The sequence below is a fragment of the Lepisma saccharinum genome, chromosome 24 (assembly GCF_977018435.1).
Source record: "Lepisma saccharinum chromosome 24, izLepSacc3.1, whole genome shotgun sequence".
NCBI classification, from domain to species: domain Eukaryota; kingdom Metazoa; phylum Arthropoda; class Insecta; order Zygentoma; family Lepismatidae; genus Lepisma; species Lepisma saccharinum.
This window is the reverse complement of record NC_139252.1, coordinates 13411313-13421570: the sequence shown is the minus strand read 5'-3', so window position 1 is coordinate 13421570 and position 10258 is coordinate 13411313.

The following is a 10258-nucleotide window of genomic DNA, read 5'->3' as shown; positions in this document are numbered from 1 at the left end:
GGGCCCCGGTACCCTTTTCTACACCCTCGATTTTTCGCACATTTCAAATATTCTCGTTACAAAAATTGGTTCTTTATAATAAACGATGTTTCTATTGTTTATTTTCAAATTGAACTTCGACCCACAATTCAATACCTGGCCTTGGTAAAAAGAGGTAAGTTATTTCTTTGGTTTAATTTTAGCCTTCATTTTTTGTATCTTCATGTGTCAATCCGGAAAACAGTGAGAAATAGTGTTGGGGGCAGGTGACTTCGGCCAATTTCTAACATGCCTTTAAATGGACTCTATAGATAAAGGCGGGGCCGTGGTAGCGGTAGGGGGCGGTAAGTCAATTAACCCAGGGGCGGAGCCCGGAATCGGTGGGAAATTTGTACTCAACAATTTCAAAGGACAAAATAGCAACTTTAAACTTTATTTACAGTCTTAAATACTTCTTTCCGCGCTCCATTTTTTTTATTCACAAATAGGATCACATAATCTTCATAATGAAAAAAATAATTCAAAATTCGAGGGTGTAGAATAGGGTACAAGACCCCTTTGCTGAGACGGATAGGTGTGTATCAAAGTTTTAAGAAAAATTAAAATCAGAGCAAAATATATCTACACTAGTACCGTTATAGGCAAGGGAAACTTGATAATGAATTACATTTCTGCAAGTTATATTTTTGCTCCCTCTTGGTATGTTTATCTCGCAACTTTATTGTTGCAAACATTTATAAAATAAATGTATTTTTGTTGTGTTGCAAAAACTTATAACAGCAATTTGTTATTATAATTAAATATAGCAAAAGTTATTTGTTAAGGAATGAGGATTTTAGTTGTTATTAAAGTATATGGCATGTACTCGATCTGTCTGCCTGCTAATGGAAGTTCGAAACTGAACTCAAATTTACTATTACTGTCACCTATTCCTGGCAAATCTAATATAGAAGTTCATAAGCATTAGTTATCTTGATTTGGAATATATATATATTTTTAAATTATATAAGATTTAAATGCTTATTTCTTGTAATATAACTTATCCTCATTAGCAGAATTAGTTAAATATCTGTAATCAACAAAACGTGCATATCCCAATGTTGAGACACGGAGCATGTAGCAAGTACGTAGTGAACGCATTCAATATATGTTGTTATTATAATGGATTCCAATATGAAACTTACATATTCTATCAACACAAAACTATATTTCAATAACAATATTTCTGTATTCATAACTTAGATGTGCTATATAACTTTTCAAAAACTGTTTACTATATTCGATAGTCATTTGTTTCATTTTGAACGGTTACGTTCATACATTCCCATTATAAACTCATCACAACTCAACACAACATTGTAAACCTAACTATTTTACTTGTAACAAATACCCCTCATTCACTTAACCCTTAAACGCATAGCGTTACCATATGGTAACGCTCAACATTTGCACACTTTCGTGCTAGAGGCTTCTCTATATTGAGTGTGTAGGCAAACCTAGTGCCAGAAGTCGCTCTAGGAAGAATAAAGCTTACATTTGATACCATTTGTTTCAGTCCAGGTAATGGCATAGTTGCGAGAGGATGTATTTGTTTTTACCTTAGATTTTTTTATTAAATATGTCATACACTGGAAAGTAAATATAGTGTTATTTTCTGATTGTCTTTCATTATGTAGTTATGAATGTTTTCAGCATTTAGTAAACACATGTAATTAGAAACTTATGAAGTTTTCTGTTCAAGAATTTGCATCACTTGCTCGATTTTTGCTCATAACGGTGGCGTTACCATATGGTAACGCTATGCAGATACAGTAGCTACAGGCCTTTTCAACAATTACTTTATTTATTCTTTTATTATTGCATGTAAAGCAAGAAATGTAAGTTGTAAAGGCTTTTCTCGTCTTTTGCCTGGATTATTTATTTCTATTGCTTATAATTCATATTTCATTTTAATAATAATATAAATAATAACAATAATAAATATTATAATATAATAGTAATAATATATGACCTTTCATAGAACATTTTGTGCCTGTTTAGTAGCTCAGCCTTGTTGCGTCTGTGATCCCGTATTATGGAAACCATTCGTGCAAGCTATTTGTTACAGGTAAACCTATAAAATTTGGTTACAAAGCCTGCCCGGTGCTTGAAAACCTTCCGTGGATACTTCTTTCGTTTTGATATCTATCAACACAAGAGTATAAGAATATTCCACTGACATTGAAATCAAATTTAGAAAGACTGCAGCTCCTCTCATCCATATGCATACATGAATTTCTCCGAGACAAAAATTCTCCCAGCTAGAATTTGGATGGATATCGCTCAAAACTATACGACATCACTTCGTGTTGCAACTAAGGGAGCTTGGAGGTTCATTACAACACAAAGAAAGATTTTGAAAGATGTGTGGTATGCTGGTGGTCCACCAGTAGTGTTCGGATTAGACATATGAAATATGTGGTTGGACTTCACGTTCCTGTTTCATACGTTTCTATGACAAGGGCCACCGATGGCGTAGTTATAACGTCATCACCTTGTAATCAAGAGGTCCCGGGTTCGATATAAGGTGGAGGTACATGGCACATTCGTTTCGATCTAACTTTAAATTGTAGGTCCAGTCCCGATTAGCTATTCTGTGCATAAAGTGGACTTAAAAACTTCAATTCAACTCAATACAAAGTTTCTATGACAATTGAATATTGAAGAATGATAAACAATATGTGAATATAGAGTAGTCATTATGTACTAAATAGATACCTGAGCACCTTTAGCTCAGAAAATGTGAGATTAATGTACAATCGATCTATAATACTTGTATTTTTTAAAAAATAATCAAATTTTGAAAGTAATTTTAATGTTAATTCAAAAATTTCCGAGTTTTCAATAATAAATCAATTTGTAGGAGAGAACGCTTACCGTTACCATATGGTAACGGGGCATAATTCGAAAAGGGAGAATGAAAATTTTCAAAAAATGATTCAAAACCACTTATTAGTACATAAAAACAAATATTAGATTAAAAACAAGAAAAAAATTGACAAAAAATAATTCATGCGTTTAAGGGTTAAGGTAAACCGGGGTATTAAGAACCACCAAATTGCTATTTTATTGAAGAAATTCATCAGGAGCTGTTCAAGAAAACACAAACAGGATGCATTCTGGAATGTATATTTTCTAGTTTACATTAACCCATTTAAGTCCAATGTTCCCATTTGGGAACATTTGGAAAAATGTAATATTTTAAAAATGTATTATTGAAGTAGAGAATTTAGCACAAATTCTATGTCGAGTTTGTACCCCTGCATGACGCAAAGGTACAAAGAATTGTCGGTGATTTAGAACTTTGAGTCAGCTGTGATTGAATTTTGACTCTCACATTTCAGCATGTTGTGGAGCAGACCATAAGTTCCTTTTCTTTTGTTTAACTAACTAACTAACTCTATAGCCTTCTTAAACCCGAAGGTTCATGGCTGCAGCAACACAGGCCTTCCATCTGTCCCTATCTTGAGCAAGTTCTATATACTCTTTTCCATCCCTACCGATTTCCCTTAGATCCATCTCAACGTTGTCCTTCCATCTTCGTCTTGGCCTTCCTACAGGTCTCTTACCATCAGGTTTCCCAACAAGAATCCTGTAAACTCCTCTTTCCTCTCCCATTCGTGCCACATGGCCTGCCAAACTAAGTCTTCTTGATTTAATTATTCTAATAATATCTGGACATGAATACAAATTATGTAGTTCTAAATTATGTAACCTTCTCCACTCATCTGTCTCCTCATCCCTTTTAGGTCCAAAGATTTTCCTAAGGATCTTATTTTCAAATACTCTCAATTTAAGTCCCTCTTTCAATGTAAGGGACCAAGTTTCACATCCATATAATACTACAGGCAAAATTTCTGTTTTGTATATTTTAACTTTTAGTTTCTTAGATATTAAACGAGAAGACAAAAGTTTATGAAGAGAAAAGTAACATGCATTTCCTGAATTAAGCCTACTTTTTATTTCCTCTTTAATATAATTTTCATTTGTTAATATTACTCCTAAGTATTTGAATTTGGAAAATGGTTCAAACGAGTTGTTATCAATAATTAGATTTTGATTATTACCTAACACTTGGTTTCGGCCTGTAAGCATATATTTAGTTTTCTCTTTGTTAACTTCCAAACCTATCTCTTTAGCAGTTTTGAAAAATATTTTAGCATTATTCTTAATTGTATTCATATCATCCCCCAGTAAGTCTACATCATCTGCATGTGCAATCTACTGAGTCACACCATTTAATTTTAGTCCTTTTTTAGTTTCTTTTACCTTCCTAACAGCATATTCTAAGGCAAAATTAAAGAGCAATGGGGATAATGCATCTCCTTGTTTTAACCCATCATGAATTGTAAATTTGTCAGACATAATAATACCAACACAGGAACAATTATGGATTCTTTCCACTGTTGAGGGATATCTTCTTTATTCCATATTAAACAAATTAATTTATGAATTTGACATATTAATGAATGTCCACCATATTTAATTAACTCAGCTGGTATTAAATCAATGCCAGGTGCTTTGTTATTCTTTAGCCTTTTAATAGTATCTTTATCTTCAGTCAAGTTAGGTTCTGGAACTAAAGGTTCTGCTGTGTGGACTTCATTTACTTCTGATTTATCTCCTACATGGACATTTAAAAGGTCATTAAAGTAGTTCTTCCATCTATTTAGAATATCGCTTGGGTCAGCTAGAAAATCACCGTCTTTATCTTTTATCAAGTTTACTTTAGGTTGCCACCCCTTTCTAAACTCATTTACACCTTTATATAAATCTCTGATATTTTTATTTTTGCTGTTTGTTTCAATTTCGTTAATTTTGCTTTTCAAGTAATCTCTTGTTTTACTTCTAAACGTGCGGTTAACTTCTCGCTTTATTCTATTATAATTGTTTAGTTTTGTATCATCAGAGTTATTTAACCACCTAAGTCTAGCCTGATTTCTTATTTCTATTAGATTATGACATTCATTATCAAACCATGGCTTACTTTTTCTTGGTTTATGGTATCCTATATTTTCTTTAGCTGCTGATTCTATTGCATTACGTATGTGCTCCCAATTCTTATTTATTTCTGTTTCATTTATATTTTCATCATCATTTAAATCCTGCAAAATATCAAATCTATTTGACAGTTTAATTCGGTAATCTTTCTTAATTCTCTCATCAGTAAACTTTCCTGTATCAAATTTTAGAACTTTTAGATTTTGTTGCTTATGATTTATCACTGAGAGTCTTTCTCTTAATTTAGCAATTACTAAATAATGGTCACTGGCACAGTCAGCACCTCTATATGTACGAACGTCAATTATACTAGTATGCCTTCTCTTATCAATGAGAATATGATCTATCTGATTATGAGTTTTACCATCTGGAGAAGACCAGGTATATTTATGGATATCTTTATGTTAAAACCTGGTATTTTTCACAATTAAATTCTTTTTGGTTGCAAAAGTAATCAATCTTATACCATTATCATTACTTAATTCATGAAGACTTTCTTTACGAATCGTGGGTTTAAATGTCTCTTCTTTGCCAATCTGTGAATTACAGTCACCTAACAGAATTTTCATATCATACTGAGAAAATTTATCAAAGACCTGTTCTAACTCTGCATAAAAATCATCTTTAGTATTATAATCTTTATCTTCCGTTGGAGCATGTATGTTTATTAAAATAATTTTACACCACATACCCTGTAAAACTGCATATGATATCCTATCATTAATAAATTCTACTGTTTTAAGAGCAGAGATAATTCTATTATTTATGAAAAAGCCTGTTCCAAAATTATGATTTTCAGTACCAACATAGAAAAAGTATAATTTTTAGTTTTACAATTCCCTTCTCCTGGCCACCTAACTTCCTGGACAGCTACTACATCTAATTTATACTTAACTATCTCATTAACTGTACACTGAAATGCCCCAGGCCGGTAAAGGCTCAGAACATTCCAGGTGCCTAATTTAATATCCTTATTCCTAATGTAGATCTTATCCTTAGTACAGGGACCTCTGTCTGCTCTACGCCTAACCTCCAATATGAATGGAGGAACTACTACACAAGACGAACACAAACACATTAGACAGCACAACTACTACACAAGACACACATAAACAAATCACAACTATAACACAATATAAACACAAACACACCACAACTACTACACAATATAAACATAAAGAAACTACACACCACAACTACTACACAAAACAAACACAAACATATTAGACAGCATAACTACTACACAAAGATACTAGACAGCACAACTACAACACAAGATGCATGCATATAAGGAACCAAAAAGTTTGTTCAATGAAATGTTGCACCACACTAGACAAACTCGGATGTACAAGGCTCTGTTTAAGCATGGAATTTTTATCAGATGTTGCAGTCCGAAGACATCCATCAAAAATCAATTCCATAAGAACGCCATGCATGCATTTTTGTCGCACGTTGTAGTGAACATTTTGTCGAAGTTCAACATCAGTCAGATATCGATACTGATGATTGAAAATTGCAATAATTAAATAATACATCTTTAAAATTTACAACCATGTTTTTATTGCATGTAACATATTCTCATAACATAGCATTCTGTGGTTGCAATAAACATGTTCACATTTCAATTGGTATACTTATTCTGCTTGGACATTGTTAGAAACTGAGTTTTTTTAAGGAACTTTGAACCATGTGGTCCTTCCTATTGGTCTCACAACATTACTAGCAACTGACCAGCTTACAAGATTTTTACTTCAAGTACACAATGGTACAAATCTTCTGAAGTAATACTTTTTTTAAAAATTCATGCTTCTATGCACAACGTTAGCTTATTTGAGCTTTCCACAATTGTTTAATGAAAATACTTAATTATTATCCATCCTCGCATGATGTATTCTTCACATCAACAACTTCATTTCTTATTGTCAGTGCTTCAAGTCCATTGGTAATTTTATGCTTATCATTGCTAAGAAACAACTTACGTTCTCGCCGTGATCTGTTGGGTGGTGAAAAGTACTTCTTTCGAAATGCGGACGATACTGCACCCATATCTACTTGTGTGTTGCATTCACCAGGGATCTAGTGTTAAATACTGTTTTTAACTGCACAATTATGCCTCCCTCATAGCGCAGTGGTAACGTTGTCGCCTTGTAATCAAGGGGTCCCAGGTTCGATACCAGGTGGAGGCACAAGTGGTTCGGATCCCACTTTAAACTTTCCAGTCCCGATTAGCCTTACTGTGCATAAAGTAGACTTAAAACACCAAATCAACCAACCAATCACTGCATAATTATCACACCTTATATTTTTGTCCATAAATTGGTTTATAAGTTTTCATCGCATACACATCAGGTAACGAACCCAATGGATTAAGTGCAATTCCTCAGACGCAGAAGATTAAATTTTGTAAGTCCGTATTTCGCAAATGTTCTCTATTTCGACTATAATGCTCAAATGAATATCAACTAATGTGATATTCATTAGTTTCTTTTGTTTACATATATTGTAATCAGTTGTAACCATGAATACTTTTCTTGAATAGTATAGACTATAGATTTGTACCATAATATCATGAAGTAATTTGAAATTTGTCTCAGCAGAAGTCTTTGAATCAGCTTGTTCCCAAATGAGAACACTGGGATCAGATGGAGTGGCAAATTAGTGGTACCGTAAAGGCAAACATCGCGGCAAATTCACCAAGTAAACTGAACAGTTATTTGCTTTTTTCTTCCTCTGCATCACAGCAATAAAATCAACAATAAAACTGTTCTCTCTTTCGAGCACATTTGCGTCAGCGTTGCCACATTTATTCCTTCCTTTGTTTTGTTTGAAGGCAGTGTAATTGCTCTGTGCAATAAATGGTAAAACTTCAAATGCAAAAATAGATTGGAAATCAGTAATAAGATAATTTAAGAATTTTAGACCAACTTTTAAAAATAATTGGTTCGTCCACGGGTTAATTTTTGATTGCCTTACCAAAATGAACAAAGATCCAGTCAAAATATTTGAAAAGTTCGACGACGATGTAGTTGTGAATCTCATTTGTGACTTCACCAATGTCTACGCAAGGCAAACGAACGATGCTACTTTGTCCACAACACTCGCGATTCGAGTCTTTCTTGCAATGTTACTTGTTAGTGGGTACGTCCAAGTAAATCGTTACCGAATGTACTGGAAACAGAGTATAGATTTTCACAACCAGGCTGTAGCTGAAGCCATGCCTCGAAACCGCTTCACACAAATAATGAAATACCTGCACCACTTTGGCAGGTGCTGAACGAAAGGTGGCTGAAGTGGTTTTCAGAGGAAACCAACTTATGTGTCGACGAATCAATGCTTCCCTACTACGGAAAGCACGGTGCTAAACAGCACATTGATGGAAAACCAGTCAGGTTTGGGTACAAAGCTTGGTGTATTTGTACTCATCTGTGATACCTCATCCAAGCTAACTTGTATCAAGGTGTTTCCATAGGAAACACACATCCTGAGCTCGGAGTTGGTGGATCTGTTGTCCTCGACCTTAAGCAAAATCTTCCACAGAAAAAGAAATACAGTTTGTATTTTGACAACGCATTCTCAAGTGTCCGCCTTCTTGAAACCTAGAAGAAAAGGGGTTGGAGATGAACTGGCACTGTTCGTGCTAACCGTGTAGAGCAGCCACCACTTAGAGATCCCAAGGAGATGAAGAAACAACCAAGAGGGTCATACGATCAAGTCACTGACATTAACAGCGGTATGACTTTGATAAGATACCATGATAACAACATAGTCACAGTGGCATCCACTCAGGCGGTCACCCCTGACAACTTTTAGTGGAATGTACCAATACTTTCCCAGAAAAGGCGGTGAGGGGAAGTTATTTGGTTTAAGTCAATATATTTTCATTAAAGTTTAAAGATGAGATCTGTCTTCTTTCCGTAAGAAGATGTGGTTTTATGTTGACTAACGGTCTATCTAGAATATTATCTCTCTTCAAATATTTCACAAAATATGACTTTTAGTTAGAATTGTTTTTCCTTTTATCCCCTTTTTAGTGTCCGCTAAAACGTTTACGATGAAATGAATATCTCTCTTAACCAGGAATTATTTTTAAAGGCAGAGAGACATTTTAAACTTGTTCAGTTACAAAACTGAATGGTCTAACTTGGAATGATTGATTGCATTATACTTATGTGAGATAAACTTACATTGAAGTGAAAATAAGGTACATAACGTATACATAATTGTGAGAGCTTCTGTTATATTTTTAAATAACTAGTTTACACACACTCTCTCCCGAGATTTATGAGTATGCTAATATTATGTGAAACTTAGCAAATTTTTGGTTAAGTCAGTCTTTATTTATCTACATGAAAGTTTCCGCTTTGGAGGGAAGGTGGTAAAGTGAGAACAAAACAAATTAATAATTTCGAATAATATGAAATTTAGTATTGTACGTGACCTATCTAAAGTTTGGAAGAATGCTAAAAAGGTAAAGTGTTCCCCTGTGCATAGCACCACGCCATGAAGGCGTATATGGGGTGTGGGGGTAACGCCCCACACTTTCTTGATCCGGTCGTGAGTGGGGGTGATGTGATCAGCATCACGCCCCTGACCGCCTTTACCCCCCAGAGTTTCCCCCACGTACCCATGTTATTCGACGCTGGGTAGGCGCCGGGGCCGCTTCCACCGTTAGAAAAGTTCCCGGATTTGAACCGGCCGGGGATCGAACCCGGGACCTTGAGCATGGTAGTCAGACGCGTTACCGACTGAGCCACCGCGAGGAATTAAATACATTGTGATTAGATTTAATTCAGAATAAAAATTTGATTCATTAAGAAATTAACCTGGCTTTCAAGAATAATTCAACTCCAGAAAGTAATTGGAAGGTAATGTAATTTCACACACACACGCAGGCACGCATCTCACCCCATACACACATACAGACACAGATATACAGCACTACGTGAAAGTACAATAGCCATAAAATAATAATAAAACAGTAACTTACATTACACAAAACAAATAGGCTAATGAGAATAACAATTGCATTACATACGTATGATACATTCAGTACATAAATATCCACACACAAAAAGTTTGAAATTTCGACAAATTATACAATTTTGTCAACACTTTGAAAAACATGAATACATTTCTCCAAGAATAGCTTGCTGTCTCTACCCTGGTATTTAATTGTTTCTTTGAATGAATTGAAGACTAAAATTAGTAAACGCTGTAAGTGCCACAAGAATCCAAACAC